At 43.1% G+C, this 20,579-nt stretch overlaps 1 pseudogene; it reads right to left on the bottom strand.

The window, feature by feature from the left end:
* Positions 1–2,884: 2,884 nt before the first annotated feature.
* Positions 2,885–8,543, bottom strand: LOC133020969 (tripartite motif-containing protein 16-like; annotated as a pseudogene).
* Between the last annotated feature and the right edge of the window lie 12,036 nt (positions 8,544–20,579).

The raw sequence follows: 20,579 nt of genomic DNA, 5'->3' as shown, positions 1-20,579 counted from the left end.
AGAGACTGAGAGGTTGAAAGTGAAGGAGAAGTGGGAGAAGGAGTGGGTGAGGAGGAAGGAGAAAGAAAGGGAGGAGAGGGAAAGGGAGAGGAGGAAGGAGGTGGATTTCGAACACTTCTACTCGGAGAAGAGGTCTCGTTTCCCTCACGGCCTCCATCCTCCTCCGCCGTGCATCCCGCTCCACGCTCCTCTTCTCCTCCGCCCGTCCCTCCCCCCTTCATCTTCCTTCTCCTTCCATCACACCTTCATCCAGCATCACCTCTCCCTCCTCCCACCTCCACAGCACCTCCCCGTCCCGTCGTACCCTCAGCTCCTTCCCTCCTTCTCCCAACATCTCTGTCCCCTGACTCTTAATCCACCTCCCGCACCTCCTCCCCCGCCTCTTCCTCCCTCTTTCTACACCTCCTCCCCCATCTCTCTCCTAGATGCCCCCGGCCCATATCCCATAGCAACAACGTTTCACCCGATGCAGAGTCACCACCCATCCCTGTACCCCCCACCACATCCTGCAGTCTTGCCTTTACAAGTGTTGTTCTGAAATTATTTTCTTTCTTTTTTTTTTGAAAGAGGAAAAGAAATAGACTCATGAAAGGTACATTTCTCCTATTTCCCAAGGAAAGGGTTGTCAGCCGGGTGAAAGCAGGTTTTATGTGTCATTACCTTCACACTGGAGGCGAGGATGAAACGCCAGGGTTAACGAGACTTAAGTAGAAAAACAAAACTCCTTTTTTCTCACAGCCAAACCTCTGGTAACCTCTTCAGCCTCATCTGAACACGGCAAGCACCGACTCACACGTGAAGAAATGATGGCTAATTATCCTCATCAGTCTGGAGACGCGCTCAGAATGAGCCTCAGGTGTTCAGCCTGGCGGGATCGTGGCGAGGACACGCAGCTGGGCTCACTTCCCTCGCTGGAAATAAGTCGATGCTCCTGTTTTGCATTTTAAACCAATGATTTGCTTGCGAGGATGCATGTTATGGTTTCTGACTTTAAAGGACAAATCCATTCCTGTGAAAATATCTTCAGTCTGTGGTTATAAATACAGGATTTCTTCACTTAGAGTGTCGACTGATTTCACATTTTTTTATTTTTCTTGCTCTCGGCCGGGGGGGTCATCAACAGCTGATGACCTGCAAGACTTTTTAAGCCAACCCCTGTGTCACCACTCAGATTTGAGAAAGGTTCCTTTCATCAGTCTTTCTAAATGTTTGGAACGAGAAGTCAGAGTTTCCTCTGCAAAGTTATTATTAACTAGTGTCTGTTCCAAACCTGCCTGTAGCTTTCTTTCTGAAACTGTAAAAGTGCAGAAATCGAACCGAGGCACGTAAAGATTTTCACCTCGAACCAAAACACTCATCACGATTTTTCTCATCAGGCTCAACAAGTCTACTGTCAAGAAGAGTGAGAACAAACTACCAAAACACCTTTTTAAAAAACCCATAGAAACCTCAGAGAGTCACTTGTGAGTCAACATTCACGAGAAAAGACGGCGTCAAATATACATGGAGAGGTGAATTAACAGTCGTATATGTGAGTAGGTATATTGTATATCTAGATCACAGCCAAATCCTCAGCACCAGGTCGAACAGACCTGAGCATCAAGCAGCCTCATCGTCTCATGCAGCTCCTGTGAGGAGGCAGAAAATATGAATATAATAATGTGAATTTATCATCAGAGGAAAAACAAATCAGCTGTGCACGTTCAACCTTAGTTTTCAAAAGGAACTCTCAAACCACAGAGCAGACATGTCCTAGTTTCTCCATGTTCAGAGACGCCAGTAATTAGACCAAGTCGGAAGTTGATGGACACAATTGTTCCACAGTGTTCTGCACGGAGGAAATTAAGAAGCTGCTTATTATGATGAATAAACTGCTGCAGGAAGATGTCAAACTACAAAAAACTGTCTTGAAAACTTTAAAGAAACATTTTGTTTCCCCTTCGTTAAGTTGAATTAGTACAAAGCAGAAGACGACATTGATTTGTTGTACACAAGCAGCGGAAGCAGAATGTGTGAATTCACTATATAACATGTGTACAATTACTTTGCAGTATGTAAATGTTTAACAGTGCTGCTGCATGCTGATGTATCATTATGATTATTAAGTATCTCAGCATCTTCTGCGATGTATTTTTCTCCCTGTGTGGCTGTTCAGTCTGAACATTAAGTTTATAAATCTCTTTGATTCTGAGGGGCCGACTCCAGCGCCTCCACTTTTCCTCTTGACATTTTAAAAAGTGTTGATTTTCTGCCGCCTCACACGCAGCTGCTCTAAAAATATCCCTACGTGATGGAGAACTTTTACATTTAGTGATTCACCCCCCAAAGAAACAAAGGTTGAATCGAACGCAGGATGATTCAGTGCATCAACGATACGCACAACATTATTTTGGTTGCTGCCCTACTTTATATGGAGGTGAATTACTCAGCTTTTATTTTGAAAAGTTGTGGGTAAATAGCCAAAATACAATGTATGAAAAAATAACACAACATCACAAACAGGCAGGTTTAGAACAGACACTGAACAAGAGTGTTCAAAGTTCAGAGTGTTTCTTGGAAGTTGGACTTTTCTCTCAGAACATCCCCTCAGGGTGGATTTCTCCTGTAAAGCTGAGGGTTAAAGCGGATCCACCCTTGTTCTCCATTGTTATTTTCCTCCTTTGATTCTAAATTCTTCACATTACGAACCATCTGCAGCAGATATACCTCGAAATTCCCCTCCCGTGACTCCCCTGTATCTCTTTCACTCACTATCACTTTGTTTTTCTCTGACGTCTCCTCTCACTTTGAACATCTGGCTTTGCTGTGACTGTATTATTCTGGGTGGAAGCAACAATGACAGACAAATGGAGATATGAGTCTGCATGAAAGGAGGAAGGAGATGTCACGGACAGATCACCGCCCTCGACCGGACTGTAAGACACTTGATGGATTTAGTCCCGGACATCTGGACACATGCAGGCTGTTTGATCACTCCACTCTCCAGCTGCCGGTTCCTCACCACGATGACCTCTGGTATGCTGGACATGTTGCCATGGTGACTCTGCGGAGCCGGCGGCGACATACTTGCAGCTTGAGGAGTTAATGATTGGAGGTAGCGACGCGAAACTTCTTCACGACGTGCCGCAGCACAGAGTTCTACGACGGCGACACGCTGGCTCCCTGGAGCTCTGTGGGGGTTTGGAAGCATAAGTGTTCTCAATGAACGTAGGCTTTTATTTATTACTGTGATATAACTGTGTAAATTAGAAGACAAAAAGCTGTTATTACATGTATTTTTGTAGAGAAACCTCAGTTGAATGAGGCCAAGTTTTTGTAAAATGTACCCTGACATTATTTTAGCTAGTAAACGAACTCTGCACCTACTCAACCTGTCCTCTTGTTAAGCTGTTGTACAAACATGTATGTTCTTTAACGACCTCATAGTCAACGGATGGGTTTAGAGCGACGCGCTGGAGACACATCGGAAAAACAGTTTTCCCCCAGTTTTGTCAAAGAAATGTCTTGAGATCCTGATAACCTAATATTTGGCTACATCCTTTGTGTAATCTGATTCCAGCCACAGCTGTTATCCCTGCTAATGTAATAGATCTAGTGAACCCATGGAGAAAAGCAAATTACTCTGAATAATGGAAATAAATCAGCAGACTTGATATCAGCGTCAGTTTTTCATTCTTAAAAAAAAAGGAAAAGAAAAGCATCACCTGAAAATGACTCGCTTTCATAAAAAGTCTATTATCAAGACAAATGTGTGAATCGATATCTTTTACTGCCACGATACTGTAATTTCCCCTGTGTGCGAAATAACAGGGTCGAGAAACGCTAAAAGATGAAAGTATGCAGCTCATTCAGAGAATATCTTAATCAATTTTCAAGATGGAAAAAAGGGGGTTTGTAAACGTGGGAAAAAAGAACGCGTGTGTGTGTGTGTGTCTTTGTGTGTGTGTGTGTGTCTCCAGTGACCATCAGACAGCTGGGACCATCATGTTCAATGACTAAAATAGCGTCAAAACTCAACATGTTCAACACCTGGGGCTGTTGTGAGTGTGTGTGTGTGTGTTTGTGTGCCTTGCATGGGTACATTTTTCCGTGTATGTGTGTGAATGTGTGTGGCGAGTTGCGTTCACCGAATCAAGTCCCTGTAATTTGCTTTGTGACCTTTAAAAACCAACAAAAAGGCTTCTGACATTAAAGCTTGACTTGTGTCAAATCAGTTTCAGAAAGCACGAGCGATCTCTCGGCCCTGAACTTCGGGAATTATGCTCTTTGTGGTCTTGTTGTTTTTTCCTCCGCACACTTTCCAGAGGCTGATGGATGCCAGGACTCAGACGGGCACTTTATGGTGAATGAGTTAAAAGACTCAGTGCATCAGCGGCGGTGCATTATGGTTTCGCTTCCTTTGCTCGGACCACAGGAACTAATCAGACGACGTGTTAAGAAAACCTCAGCAGTGGCAGATTGTGAAGGACATCAGGAACAAAGACACAGGCCTTTTAGAAAGAAACACATCCATTAAAGAACCATTGTGGCGGCTGTCACTCTCGTCAGGCTAAGCAGGAAACAAAATGTTCAAAAATGTATGATATTTTAACACAAAACATAATCTCAAAGTGATTTAAGGAGCTTTAACATCTTTGAGGAATATTTCTGGTGGTTGGTGGGAATAATTGACTCGGAGATTGATGGAAGGAAACGCAGAGTGGGAAATTATGTTGTGAGAAAAAAGAATACTTCTAATTTTAAGGGGCAGAGATAGACTTGTGAAAATTGCTTGATTTGAAAAAACTGATTAATTAATTAAGTTGCTTTGTGCACAAATTCTTAGACCTGAACGGTTGTTGAGGCAGGAAGGACGTTGTAAAGAGACACAATAATGAAAAGACTGTAAATAAAGAGGGACGTGTCTCCACTTCCTCCCGTTAGTCAGAAATTAGGTCAAAATATCGCAGCTCGCTGACATCATCTCTCCGACACACAGGCTCAACCAATCAGGATTCAGTCTCATTTATTGATAGTAGCGTTACACAGCGGTATAGGAATCTCTGTCTGTCTGTACATGTCTCGAACCGTTCATCTTATCGCCTCCAGGATTTTCACGTGTGTTGTTAAAGGCCCGAGGACGTACAGTATTTCATTTGATGCAATGTAAACACGTAATTCGTTAAACTATAACTAATTAAAACCAATCTTTTCAGAAACCTCACAGTTTAACTAACATCAGTGTGACGAGAACTAAACATGACAGAAACCATCCATTTAACTTTTTATATTAGGTCCATGTTCCATATACTAACATGGAGGAGGCAGTGTTTATTTCATATACTCTAGCCAGCCTTGTCATCTGTCTTTATATAAACCCTAATATATGTGGGCTGATTAAATGATACTGCTGCAGTTCTGTTTTAAATTCAAATGCCACTGTGATGTCACATGTCAATTCTCTGAGTTTCAAGTGTCTTCCTCTTTTTAAAATTCAATAAAAGAGAAGAACGAGATATAAATGTGAATCAGTCTCCTCAATCAACAGTAGAACACATCGTGCACAATTAACAGAACGAGCTCCTTGAGCTTTTCAGCAGAGAAACAAACAGGAACTGATTCCGCTGTGTTACTCAACTTTTCAAATCACTTCATCAGAGTTCGGTGGTGGAATCAGCAGCGGGAGTGATTTGTGCTGTTGCATAATGTAATCAGACATCAACAGCTGAGAAACTCAAGTGCAGACACCGAATCAAACATGTAAAATGAGGTTTGAACATCATCACGGAGCCGTTTTCAAAAAGGACCTTGACTCGCCTCCCTGAGCCGACGTGTTCCCCTTGGAGAAAAACATCTGGGCCAGACGATGACGAGGAGATGAGATAAGAATGTAAGAAAGAGAAGTGGTTTAGATGTGTGTGTGTTTTTCTTTAGCGGGCTCGAAAGGCTGAATGTGCTCCAGGGAACATTAAACTTTATAATCGTTTTGTCTTGGACTTCAAGCTTTTCAGGATGTGTGTTTGTGTGTGTTTGTGTAGGTTTTTAAAGAAATGCACACTGTGTGACTGAGTGGGCGATAAGTGCATTGACTGAATTACTGTACTTCATCCTGAGATATTTTATTTAGAGATCGTTCAGCATTAGATAAGCTCATGAAATACGGTCGCAGTTAAAATGATCAGATTTTAAATTCTCTTCAAAAAAAGTGCATTCTTTCAGTTTGAGGATTAAATAATATTACGTACAAACTAATATATCTGTTCAAGTAGGGGCTCTGATGTAGCATGAGCAATTTTATGTCAATAGCAACAACTTAATTTTCACTCTGATCAGTAGGTGGCGCTATGACCATGAACTAATATTAATATATGGATGTGTTCAGGTCACGATTGTGATCATAGGTCAGTAGGTCGGAGCCGTTTGGATAATGCAGAGTGGATTTACAAAGTACTCAGTAGGTGGCGCTATGACACTGAGGAAATAATGACACAGAGCTGTGGTTTCTGATCATGAGACAGCAGTTTGGTGGTGATAGGACAATGCACAGTGGAGTTTTGACAACATCGTCTCCTTTGCCCAAAGGAGACAATGTTTGGACCAATGTTTGGACCAATTACACACATGTAGTTTGAGGGAGGTTGAACCTCGAACACTGAAGTTAAAGCAATTTCGCCCTGAAAAAGCCCCAAAGTTGAAATGCAAATCCTTCGAAATACAATAGGGCCTCCCACCGCTCGGTGCTCGAGTTCTTTCAAACACATTCATGTTAGTGTAATTATAGATTTCTGTCTTTACAAAGTGAGAACTAAATATGTGTGATAAAGGAAGGTCTGTGTTTGATTGACAGCTGATCTCTGTGCGGAGCAGAAACATCACCAGGACGAACTTTGATCAACAAGCATGGAGACAAAAGAACTGAAAGATTTAATCACAGAATCTAAATCGCTGCATTTAATGACTCAAGTCTGTTTGAGTTTACAGAACTAGGCTGTGGATCCATGACAATCAACCCCAACTCCAGCATAGAGAGGCTGAGTGAATGTGGTCTGGAATCTGTAGAGAAGAGTCATGGTGTCAGAGACGCTGTAGAAGGACAGAACACCTGCACTGTGATCCAGGTACACTCCTACTCTGGAGGACCGAGGACCTGACACTCGATCCCAGATGTCAGCGGGACGAAATTCATAACTTTTTCTATAACAAAATAATGACCAAGATCTTTTATTATATCCAAATTCACCTGAGTTCCCTCGTCTTCTGACATTCTTGTATGCGACTGCTACATGAACTCCTCCTCCCCGCCCCACCTCCATTTCCCAGTAACAACGTCCAGTCAGATTCTCTCTACTCAGGACCTGAGACACAACAGTGAATCTGTCACGGTGATCAGAATAGAACTGATATTCTTTCATACGTGTTACTTTTCTGTTTCCCTCAGATAATAACAGATGATCATTTACTGTGTTTGGATCCAGTGTGATTTCCTGTGAATATTTTAAGAAGTCAACTCTGGTCTCTAGCTCTGGTTGTGGCAGTAAAACATCCACTTGAGACTCAATCTGTAAAATCTCTGTCTCTGTCTCACTCAGAATGTCCTGTAGTCGACCAAAGTACCTCAGAGGACGGATCTTGAAGCTGGATGAGTGAGTAGATCCACTGAGTGGTGACAGTGAGGGGTAGTTGTGTAGAAGCTGGTTGTGATACTCTGTGTCTGAGAGCTGCTTCAGTTCACGGTCTTTCCTCTTCAGCTCAGTGATCTCCTGCTCCAGTCTCTCCTGAAGCTCTCTGACTAGTTCCTGCTGGGATCTGATCTGCTGCTCCACATCAGAGCTTCTTTTCTCCAGCAGACGGATCAGCTCAGTGAAGATGTCCTCACTGTCCTCCACTGCTTTATCAGCAGAGCCATTGAGGGCCTCCTCCTCCTGTTGAAGCAGCTTCACGTCTTTCTCTGAGTCCTGGACTCTCTGCTGGATTGTCCGTCTCCTCAGCCCAAGCTCTCTCTGCCTCTCAGTCCTTTCTGCTGCAGCTGACACTGTGTCGTGGTCTTTATGTTCCTCCACAGAGCAGAGATAACAGATACACTGCTGATCAGTGCGGCAGAACATCTTCATCACGTCGTCGTGACGAGAGCAGATGTTCTCCTGGAGCTTCTCCCCGAGGGCTCCACCAGCTTACGCTTCTTCAATTGAGGTGACTGAAGATGAGGCTGGAGGTGTTTTTCACAATAAGAGGCCAAACAAGCCAAACAGGACTTGAGAGCTTTCAGGTTTCAGTGTGCAGACATCACAGGCCACATCTTCAGGTCCAGTATAGCAGTGATCAGCAGGAGCAGCTTGGAGTCCAGTCTTCTTCAGCTCCTCCACTAAAGCAGCTAACATGGTGTTTTTCTCCAGGATAGGCCTCAGTGTGAAGGTCTCTCTACACTGAGGACAGCTGTTACTTCCTTTCTCCTCCTCTTTGTCCCAGTGGGTGTTAATACAGCTCAGGCAGTAGCTGTGTCCACAGCCAGTAGTCACCGGATCCTTCAGTAGATCCACACAGATCCAACAGCACAATCTTTCTCTGTCCAGGTGATTTTCTTGCTGCTCCATTTCAGCTGCTGCCAGAGACTGTAGAACAGGTTAACTTCCTCTGACCAGAAACAGATCTCTGCTCCTCCCCCTCTCGTTCACTTCCTCTTTTTCACACGTTTTAACACACTATCGACTCTCCTCAGCAGTGTTGTCAAACTGTTCAAAGGCAGTTAGTTTAAACGCAGTTCATCAAAGTATTAAACATGTAACTTTCTGTAACCAGCAGGTGGCGCTGGGATTTTAAGTTGATTGGACCAAATATGCCAGAGATAAGGAAGCTCGTGCTTGATCGCGTGTCATCAAACTTTGAAGCCACACCGTGTGATGAAATCAAATACACACAGTCAGTTTATATCTCCATCTTGTTAAGGTGACATTCCCAGAAGTGATCTGATGAAATCCCAAGGACAAGTTCAACAGAGTAAAATGGTAGAAAATGGCCAAAAAATCCAATATGGCGGGCTTCCTGTTTGGTCTGTTATATCTATCCAAGAGACTTTTCTGTTTGTCATGAAAAGACACATGTCCCTATTGATTTTTGTAGATGTCAGCCATCGTGGTCCCGGGGCTGCCCTTTAGGGGGCGCTAGTCAGTTATTTTACCACGCCCATTCCTTAAAACCATCGGAATATCTTCAGGGAGGGGGCTGTTGCTACACACATGTAGTTTGAGGGAGGTTGAACCTCGAACACTGAAGTTACAGCAATTTCGTGTGTCATGGCGAGTTGATGAACTTCGATGCCACGCCATTAATAATCCGCTTGATGAAAAGTCACAGTAATCGTATGCCTACATTATCACTCTCTTGAGACCCATTTGACACAGTTTGATGTCATCAGGTCGCGACTCTTGTCTTACATGTCTAGTTTGGACTCGATCGGACCAAATATGTCCGATATGGTCACGATACATCTGTGTTCCGATTTTGGTGAAGATTGATCATGCTGAAACCTAGGGGCTACTTTCCAGGTGGCGCTGTTGAGCCATTTTGCCACGTCCATTTCCAAATAATCCAGAATACGTAAATTTTCACAACTTTCTAATTTACTGCAAACTTTAGAAGATTTTGGGGCACTTTGAAGCGGTCAAAAAGTCAATTCTATTGCCTGAATAATAATAATAAGAATCCTTTCAATTTCAATAAGGCCGTTCGGTGCCCGGGCCCTAACAAGAGGGACAACGAAACAATACAAACAAACAGATCTACATGTTGTGAGGATGTTTTTACTCCTGGTTGAGCAGGAAAACTTTGCAACGAGCAAAATAAAACAAAGTGCGATTGAAACAAAGAATAAACTAGAGCTCATCAAAACCACATTAGAATTCACTGGATCCAGCCTCTGAACGAGTAATAATAAAACCTTTGATCTGCAGCCTGGAAGCTTTTAATGCTTCATTATTTTATTTTCTTCAGATTTAAGGGGTTTGAGACCTTCTCTTCTTTTACACTGAGCATTAAATCACATTTTAGTTCTAATATTTGCCGAGTAAAACGTTGGACTTTGGCTCGCGATGAAGTGTTATTCCACTGTGGTGTAACTTCAGGGAAGTGGTTGATCCGCCTGCTCCTCGAGGCATCACTCTGCATGAGTGCGCCGCACTGACACATGCTGGATGGCTGGTAATGGCTGTGCAGGATGGGCCAGCATCTCCTCTCGCAGGAAGTCAGGATTCAGAAAGCCCCAAACCGCGGGGAGGAAGACAGAAAGCAGCAACATTTGTTCTAACATTTTTGATCACTTGTGCAGAAATGGGTCACGGCTGCCAGAGACGCATCAAACACCGTGTAGTCGTCTGAGTCAGTGGAATCTCCGATGGGCTTTTTCCCACCGAGCTGTCAACACCGCTCGCTGATTTCAAAGCAGACAATGTTTTGGTGCTGAGGAACTAAAAAGTTTTTCAGCCTTTTCCACTTTTCTGCTCATTTATGATGACTGATTGCTTCTCACTTCTTGCCCGGAGTCACTGTTTCCTCTTCTTCGGCGCTGCTCCCGTTTAGGTGAAACAAAAGGTTATTCCAGATTGAACCGCTCTCCACCGCACCGCCATCGCTCGCTATGTAAAATGATTCATCGTCTGTAATCAACTCAGTAACGTCGGCATCGCCTGTGAGCTTAAAACAACTCTACACACTCGTCCTGTGCATGAAACACAACAGAGGCAGAGGAATCAGCCTTGAGCTGCTCCTGTGCTCGACAAGCGAGTGTTGTTTAATTTCCCTGACCAACTCTCTTCTTCCCTGTAAGACGTGTGAAACACAATCACACAAAGATCGGCTCAGATTCAGAGTTTCTGTGGATGTGATTGATTTGACATTGAGCCGCAGTTTAAACAGAGAGAAATCGTTAGGCAGGATCTTGATTTGGCCGAGATCGACCGACACCCTTTGACTGAGGAAGAGTCTGAAACGAGCTGAATGAGAACTTTGGGTCTAAAAACACATTGAGATATCGTGTCTTCACAGGATGAATCCAGGATACAGGGAAATTGTATTATGAGCAGTGTAGATAAGACCCCAGAGGTTCAGAAAAGATCTTCCCTATATATTTTGTCAAATATTTATGCCTGCGAACAAGTTAATACCTTGTGCACAAAAGATTAAATATATATATATATGGTTGTTAGTTGTATAGTAAAAACACACACTTTGTTAATGAACTTAATATGTCCTTTAATTTATTTTTATTTACCCCCTCGCTCTCTAGTCCTTGTCGAAACCTTTACATGAAGAAAGTCTTTAAATTGTTGACTCTTCTTTTACATGTTAGATGAGGTTAATGACAACATACGAACAAATAAGGATAGTCATAATAACACAGATATGGAAATAATCTCATGTTTTATGTGTTTTATGAGCTGTGGAAAGATAACTATCAATGAGTTGTTTCCTCTAAATTAGTTCCCAGACAAAGAAGTGTAAATGTGATCTTTGTTTTTGAGTGAATTACCTCAAAGACCCTTCAATAAATAAATGTTGTTAAAAGTTTAATAAAAGAAATCTAAATAGTGTTAAGAACTACACAGTGATTCTACCACCTTGGGAGGGATACTGTCTACTTTAATACAGTAAATCCATTGTATTTTACAAGGATTATTGCATTTTTTATATAATGCATAATATTCCGTATAGTAAACACAGTAAAGTAAAATCATATTTATGTAAACAACAAAGGGCAATTTGTGGTTCAGTATCTTGCTCAAAGACACTTCAGCATGCAGACTGGAGGTGCTGGGGATCGAACCAGCGACCCTCTGGTTAGTGGACGATCCGCTCCACCTCCTGAGTCACAGCCGCTCCCAGATGTATCACCAGTTCTCATAAAATCAAAAGGTCAGGATGTATTAAGTTGATAAAATAGTTATTTGAGTAAAATAGAATATGAGGAATAAATCATCATATTCCAGTTGTTCCTGTGAATGTTAAAACAACACAGAGCTTCTAGAGTTGGAGCTTTGCAAACAGCTGTTTCGTGTTTCACCTGCAGAACTCTTTATCGCTCTGAAAGGGTCTCACAGCCGTGAAATGAAGATCTCACACACTGTCACACCATGAGATATAAAGTACAAAGCCTGTGTTTTAATCATAGTTGGGTGATGAAACGACGAAGCTGTTCCCGACTGCGGCTGCTGAGCGGCTGCCAGCGGCGGCGGCAGCACAGGTGGCGTTCACAGCGGCGGGAGACAGAGGAGTGATTGAGGTTCAGGAGCAAAGTGGATGAAGTGGACAGAGCTGAGAGGCGCACGAGAAGAATCAGATTCAGTGTTGGTCTCAAAGGTTCAGGCCTGAAGTGACATGAATGTGCTTCTTTTCAGCTACATTACAGGGGGAAAAAATAAATCCCGTACCCATATCTGCAGCAGGTCTCCAAGGTGAACAGCCTCTGGCGTGTTAGAACAAAACATCACAGAACCCCCAAACCTGCCTCTTGTTTTTTTTAGGTAATTTGAATCCAGAGTCTTTGCAGAAGCCGTAAATCATGACGTTTCACACAGTTTTTATGTCCTCAAGTAACTAATTAAATGAAACATGAAAACTTGAAGAGTCAAACATCAACTACCTAAAATGAAGCAAACTATCTTTGAGAATAAATTGACTTGACATGTGCTTGACGAGCCACGTCCCATTTGCTAACATGGAGGAGGCGGTGTTTATGACCAATACTGCAGTATCTTTTACTAAAGTTCTAATATCAAACTGTAGAAATACTCTTTACTCCGTAACAGAACACGACACTGGAAACTGTACTTCAATGTTAAAAAGTAAAAGTATGAAATACAGAAGCATGTCCCCTGCTACTATATATATCATATATAGTAGCATTTATATTTTCTCTATTAATTGTTTTAATAGATTGTTTTCTCTATTAATTTACTGTTTTTAAACAAAGAACTAAACTTGAAGCAGATTTTACTTTCAGCTTACTTTCTTTAGTTTTATTTACCAGGAAGCATCAACTTTTAAAAAGCTCGTTGTGAAGTAACTATAAGTAACTATCGAGTAAACCTAAAATATTTGTCTCTGAAATGTAATGGAGCTGAATAAGCAGCGAGAAAGACAAGACTCAAGTGAACTCATCTTGAATTTGTGCCTGAGTGCAGATTAAATTATTCATCAGCTCGACATTAGCTTTTAAAGAAACGCAGCCACAGCCGAGATCCGACATAAGTCATGTGGTGAGAAAGTTAAACGGACGATAAAATGATGTTCGATGGGAAAAGCATTTCTCAGTGCATCATTAAAGGTGATGCAGGGACCTGGTGTGTGATGGGTACGGTGGCCTGGAAGCTCAATGCTTTGCAACCTAATGAAAATACATGCACACTGAGAAAAGGAAATTAAAACAATGAAATAAGTGCACAAGGACACAACACAAAAAACTGCTGTACATAATACACACCTGTGTTTCCATTGGACACAAACAGCAGGTTTATCATCAAACTCATTTTGTGACCTTAATAAAATCCCTAACTGAACGAACGTTTCCCAACTGGATTCATCACCTTTCCTTTTGTCCCTTGGAATCACATTTCTTCATCAGCGCTGCTTCCAGCAAATATGTTGTCAAATTGATGATGTTTCCTTAATTTGCTCGTGTTGTCTTCATGTTTTCTCAAGTTGTACAGTGTTGAGCTCTCAGGGCCTCTGTAGATAAACACGTTATTTTCTGAATCCTGTTTCTTCCTCTGTGGTTTTTATTTAAAGCCGTGAAGCAGCTGTGGAGACAGATGGAGGGAAGATTAAAATTTAAATGATGATGCATGTGACACTGGATAGAAAGTCAGTAAAAAACAGTTTCACACTGACACATTAAGATGGTTCTTTGCTCGGCTTTTCTTTTAATAGAGGCCTTTTAGTATTTCCATCACATTGTTGCCTTTCCCTGCAGAGTAATACCTGCTGCTCAGGTTTTCACATTTTCATTGATTTCACAAACGTGACGACATGAGAACAGATGTAGCTGATTTGAATATATTAATTGTGAACGTGCGAACACATGAGGGACGATCCGGTTGAGATGCAGGACCACACAATACACCACACACTTTTAAACTAATTCCAAAGAAACTAATGTTGATTGTCTATTGTGGGACTTTAGAATTAAAAAGAAAAATTTAGTTCCCAAAGCTCAACAAGTTTATCTTCAACTTATTCAGGCAGGGGCTGTATGCAGCCATGTTTCTGTTCTAAACCCAAGTACAGGATGTCCTCATTTGTCCAATCGCTGCTCCTTTCATACTACACCAGCCTCACGCCGTTTATTTAATCTCAAACTTTGTGCATGTAAAAATCTGTGCCCATATGACACAAGTGCACAGAGCAGTATCGTGCAGAAAGGCATGATCGCAAAGGAGCATTTCTGCCCCACGTGTACAGGAACCAGGTGAGATGAGAGCGAACTTGTTTTTCCTTACGAGCAAGCAACAGCTCCTGTGATTGGTCACACTAGTCCACAGTCCCCTTTGATCTTCTAACCCCCTCCCCCTTAATTTTCTGTACCGACTGTAAACATGGTGGATGATATAAACCATGTTTACTCGTGTTAAGGGCCTAATGGAGGGTGTGGCCTCGATGTTTGCCTCTTTTTTGACCAACAATGACATTTCTCCGCCGTAATCTTGATGATTCAGCAGTTATGAGAGCCAAGGGAAGGACGAGTTCACGCTCATCTCTGGACAACTGAGACTAGTCAGAGACTAATCAGCCTGATAAACCTCTAATGGGCGACCGTCAAACTAGCTTCTTCCTCCTAGTTTGAATCCTCGCCCGAAGCCAAACGGCTGAAGGACTATAGTTTTATTTCCGTGCAGTGACTTCAGTGAATGTTTGAATCTCTGAGCACCAATGTGAACATTCCAGCACATGATCCATGATGTGTTTGATAAAAATACTTCATCAAGCCACAAAACACGATGAATTGAGTCTGTGTAAATTAACCAACGTGTATTTTGTAAATAATATTAATCATGTGATACTTCTCTAAAGCCTCTCTATGGTCCACTCTCACTCTCACTCTCGTATGCAGGGTAGAAAAAAACAAACAGGCAAATCCACACAGGCTATTTTGGCCGTCAGCCGCTCTCGAAGCCGTAATCCACAGTGATTGAACTGTGACATCCGAGCTAAAGCTTTTCAGACGACAGTGCTGAGCTGCGTCTCTCATTTAACTGCTGCTCATTCCTCAGCTCTTCCCCCTCGGACCAACACAACAATAACACATTTGTTTGTTCTCTGCTGAAGTTGCTTTTTAAAAGAAAAAGAGAAAAAGGATAAATGAGACGAGATCTTTGGAAGTGAGGAAGTTGATTTATGAACGCGTTCCCCCGGAAACACGAGCGAGTGCGACATCTGTGCCGCTCTGCGATGTTAATGACGACTTGTAAAACAGCCACTCCTCGTCCTCCACTCTGATTGGCCGAGCTAGAGCCGCTGTTAAACACCCAATAAACGCACACCTGTGACCGCATAAATGTTAATTTAAATGTTAATGCGCCAAAGGAATTTCAGCGTGATTGGAGCTAAAGTGCCCGATGGAAGGATTCGCTTGTTACTGAGGAATAAGAAAAGAGATTAATATACCGAGCATTTGTGTTTGGTGAAAAGGAAATAACTGTCTCCAGCTTCCATCACTCCGGGCCTTGTCCACACAGAGACACGGTTTTATGGTTCCTGCCTTTTTCATTCTCCCCTCTCGCTGAAATGAGTGTGATCTGGATGTCAGGAGCTCAAACAATCATTACACAAGTCCACAGAGTCGGTCTTTCTCCGTCTGTGCCGCCGCGTCGCAAAGTGTCGGCTGTTGACATTACTGATTAGAGGTTTCACTCTCTGGACTCGTGGCTGTGGGGGAGAGCCGTGCACCAGGTCCTCCTCAATTACATCAAAACACAGAGCCGAGGAGGAGAGTGGGGGGGGGGGGGGACGAGGGAGTAGGGGGGAGAGCGGAGGAGCAGAAAATTAAAGAATAAGCCACGAGAGGCCACAGTGATTTCAGGAGAAAAGTCTTTGTCTTCTTAAAATCCTGTTAGCTGATTTAACATCAGCGTTAAAATGAGCTGTCAAGTGGCTTATTGCTGCTTTTACTGCTCTTACACCAGCTAATGAAAACTGCGGCATTATAAATCTGAATCTGCACATCGCCTTGTGAATAAATATCAGCGTGGTTAATGTTCAGTAATGGCACAGTGGTGATAGACACAGGGGAGGAGTGGCGGCAGCAGCAGCGTGATGCAGTGAAGTAGCGACTGCATGATAAATCAGAGGAATCCCCCCCCCCCCCCCCCCCCTTCCCCCAACCCGACATGAAAAGCACAGGCATATACAGTCAAAGGTCTGACAGTGAAATTGCAAAGTGCAAAGTCAGAGTGTGGAGGCTGAGCCGCTGGATCAAAGTGTGTATTTACCTTCAACTCCGGTGACCTGGCTCACATGTCGGCGCACGCCAACAAGGTTTCCACTGTCAAGGAAGTTTTCCTTTCAAATCAAAAGGTTAAACTCGTGTGACTCCATAAAGTCGGTCCCCTCCTCCTCCTCCTCCTCCTCCTCCGTGAGCCAAGGCCTTGCTGTCTAGCTTTCATCAGGATGCTCGACCTCCTCAAAGAGAGTCATCCCGTTAACTGGGATCGTTGAAAGAACGTGAAATAGTGGCGGCCCTCTAATAACTTCCACCAGGGAGGTTATGATTTCAGCCCCAGTCTGATTGATCCAGTTGATTTGTTTGTTTGTCAGAAGGATTACAAAAATTACTCAGTGGATTTGGACGATAGTTGGTGCAGAGATCAGACAAGAGCCAAGATAAAACCCACTGAATTTAGTCATGGATTCTTTCTTTAACATTGGAGAATTTGGATTTCGTGACAGTCTCACTATTTTCCCATGCATGGAATAATTCAAGGATCTTAAAGGGAAATAAATCACATTTAAGGAGCTGATATCTACGAGTCTGTGCAGTTTGGTGAAGTTTGATTTAATTTCAGGGGGCAGATGAAGATGTGAGCTCTGCTGAGTAACATTCCAGAGTTTGTCTGTGAGCAGGATTACCCCCGAAAACTACTGACTCAATTTGTATGTTATTTTGTGCAGCCTTGGGGCACGAAACTAAAGGCCGGAGCATGCTTCTGCGTTGTCAGGGGCCCGCAGGCACGCAGCTGTAACGCAGGACTCGTTCTCATTCATGGTTTTCCAACAAGTTGCGCGTGTTGCCATGCAATTCCCCGCCAGAACACTAGGCGCAGTAATGTTTTTTGTCGAAGTCGGCTCTTCTTCCTGTGTTGCACGAAGAAGAGCGATTTATTTACATCGCCACGGCGGCTCCTCAGAGCCTTTTTCTGGCGGAAAAATCCGCCGGTTAGTGACGGGTTATACTAGTGGACATAGTGTCGGATCTCTTCTGCCAAGTGCTCTTCTATTTGGTCCATATTCGTTCTTCTAAATCTTCCGTGGTTTCCGGGCATGAACCGGAAATGCGACTCCGGAAATTATGTAGTTAGCAGACCAATCACAGCCCTTGCGGGCGGGTGACGCTTGCGGGGCTTTGCCGTCTAGTTAGAAAAATTGGCCGACGCACGTAAGGACGTAAGAAGGGCCGTGAGGGGCCCGGAAGGGCTCTTGCGTCTCCGGGCCCGTGAAAACGCAGAAGCATGCGCCTGCCTTAAGACGAAGCCATTACATTACGGAGCGGATGCAAATAAACTGGTCTCCAAGCTCCGTTCTAGTTATGTCCGCCAAGGTGGTTATGTTTATGTTTGTGTATATTTTAGCTGGATTAAGAAAAAACTACTCGTCGGAAAACACCATGGAACTTGGTGTGGATCCGGATGAATCCAGGAAATCTTGTTTCACTTTCTCTGCAGCATTTCCCACAGAATTCATTATGGTGCTGGTAGCGGGAACATGTGAGACTCAAGAGTGACAGACAAGTTATCCCTGACAGAGAAAACTGCCTTGCTTCCCACTTGTGGGTAAGAACACCTCTGCATCTGAATATAAAGTGGGACGAATTAGAATACGGCGGCCACCACAGTTTAGATAATTAGCAGGAAACATGGCAAGTAAAGCATGAGCCTTTGCAGAAGTATGTGTTCACGCCACTGTTTCTTTTTGCAGAGGAGGATTCTCATATCCACAGGATTTTAGAACTGAAATACTTAATAAATTCATTATATGATCGTCAAGGAAGCAAAATGCCAAAGATCTTATGATTCTAGACAGATTACGACTGAATCTACATGAAAACCACTTTAAGTTTTACACATGACTCAACATAATAACCGATAAGGCTCAGTCAATAATGAAAATGCAGCCCTGCGTGATTTCCGTCCATTAGTCTGAACTGTATTTCAGAAGCTTGAAAAGCCCTGGAAACCACCACAGAGCAACATACAAAGAAAAGCAAAGAGCACGACTGTGTTCTGCAGACGATCCACAGAAAGAGACGTCACTGCACCGGCCGCACTGACAAATGATCTTTTGCAAACCGCAGAGCGAAAATAGCAACAGTGCACCAGCAGCAGATACACAAGAGGAAACAACAGAAAGGAGAATGTCAGTGTGTAACATTAGGATCACTTGTGCCGACTCCATCTGATGACAGAGGGTTTTACAACGTGATCAAAAAGCTGCTTAATGGATCTGATGATGAGATTATTTCATCAAAGCCGATTGTTTAATTTCTCTGTTAAATTAACACTGTTCTGACAACACAGTGATCAATGAAGAGGGGGATGGGGGGGGAGAGGATCAGTCATTTCTAAATTCTAATTTAATGAAACGAGACGGAAAATGTTGCCATCTGGGACGAGGACGATCTTCATCCGTCTCTGATCTGCTTCACTTTGTTCGCACGTTTCCTGAAAATCTGCACCAATACAACAACTGACGTTAACAGACATGATTTCTAAAGAATAAGTATTTTGTGTGTGTGTGTGGTTGTGTGTGTGTGTGTTTACTTATTTTTCTTGCCTTTTCAGGAACTTTTCCAGTAAAACCATTGACTTGTTAGGATAAGAAGACGTGATGGAGATCAAAGCCTGCTGCTAATGAGGCAAAGCATAATTTCTGAGGTCCTCGTTTAGATGTGAATTGTATAAGGTTAGGAGTTAGCTTTTAGATTAGCTCTCCACAATAAATGGAAGTCAACTCAAAGAACTAATAAGGACAGTAACGCAAACTTGGTGTTTGTCATCAATGAATAAACCCTCAGACCAATCACAAGTAGGTCTCAGCTGTCAATCTCCCTGTTTGGTTATTATCAAATAACTAATTTAAACTAATTCAAATGGCAGCAACCATCTATAGGAAACATTTATCTTGTGTTTGACTTTTTAATTTGGTCCATGTCCCATCTGCTAACGTGGAGGAGGCAGGGTTTGACCTATACTGCAGCTGGCCACCAGGTGGTGTTTGAGGCAATTTGGCTTCACTTATAGTGAGCTGTCATGTCCTCCATCTTTATATAGTGTTTTGTGTGTGTATGTGTGTTTGTTCAGAACCATTGAGCTCCATTGTTGTCCAATAACATTACAAAACACATTGCTTTCATTACCACACACACAAACCACACACACACACACACACAATTCAATCTCACACACTCGGTCCTCCTGCTCCAAATATTCACCAGAGCAACAAATGTATATTAATCCGCAGACAAACACATTCCCAATCCAAAAGGAAATTTCGCCGGTTTGACTAACAACTGATATAAACTTCAATGACATGATGTTTCAGGAACTGAGCCTTTATTTATAAATATATATATATGTTAGAAAAGGTTGTAATATTTTTGCAGGGAAAGTTAACTTTTATTTTTATTTTCCAGGTCGTTGACGCTGTGTTTAATTCTGGTTACGACCAAGAAAATGGTGAAGTCTTGACGATTGTGGAGAAAAAAAACAAGATTTATTTGGTACTTTGCAGAAGCCAACACGCTTCAGCCAATCAGAGCCGAGAGCTGCAACTAACCACTACATCAGAGAGGGTTAATGGCACGAGGAAGATGGAGGGACGGGGTACTACGAGGCATGAAGAGGAGAAGACATTAGATTCAGTGGAGGTGTGGGGGGGGAGGGGAAGGGGGGGGGGGGCAGGAGGAGAGAGGGATGACAAGAAGGAGGAGAAGGAGAAGGGGAGGGAGCCGGTGAAATAGATGGAAAGAGGGAAGAGGAAAGAGAGGAGGAGGAGGAGAAGGAGGAGGAGGAGTGTGAGATGTTCTGCTGTCTCCACCGGCAGATGCTGAGGGGTCCAGCTACACACAGCAAAACTCTGCCAGTCCACTGTCTGATAAATAGCTTTACACACACACACACACGCACACGCACACGCACACGCACACACACACAAAACTAAATAAATAGCTTTATACTCAGCAACAGCCAAAGTGGGTCAGACATCAAAGTAGCCACTCGAAAAGCTGCTGGAGCTGTCGACACACACAAACACACACGTCAGCCGCACACACACACACACACACACACACACACACACACACACACACACACACACACACACACACACACACACACACTTGC

This window comes from Limanda limanda, chromosome 15 (assembly GCF_963576545.1).
Source record: "Limanda limanda chromosome 15, fLimLim1.1, whole genome shotgun sequence".
Lineage (NCBI taxonomy): Eukaryota > Metazoa > Chordata > Actinopteri > Pleuronectiformes > Pleuronectidae > Limanda > Limanda limanda.
Note: the sequence above shows the minus strand (reverse complement) of the source record. Positions and strands in the feature narration are given on the sequence as shown.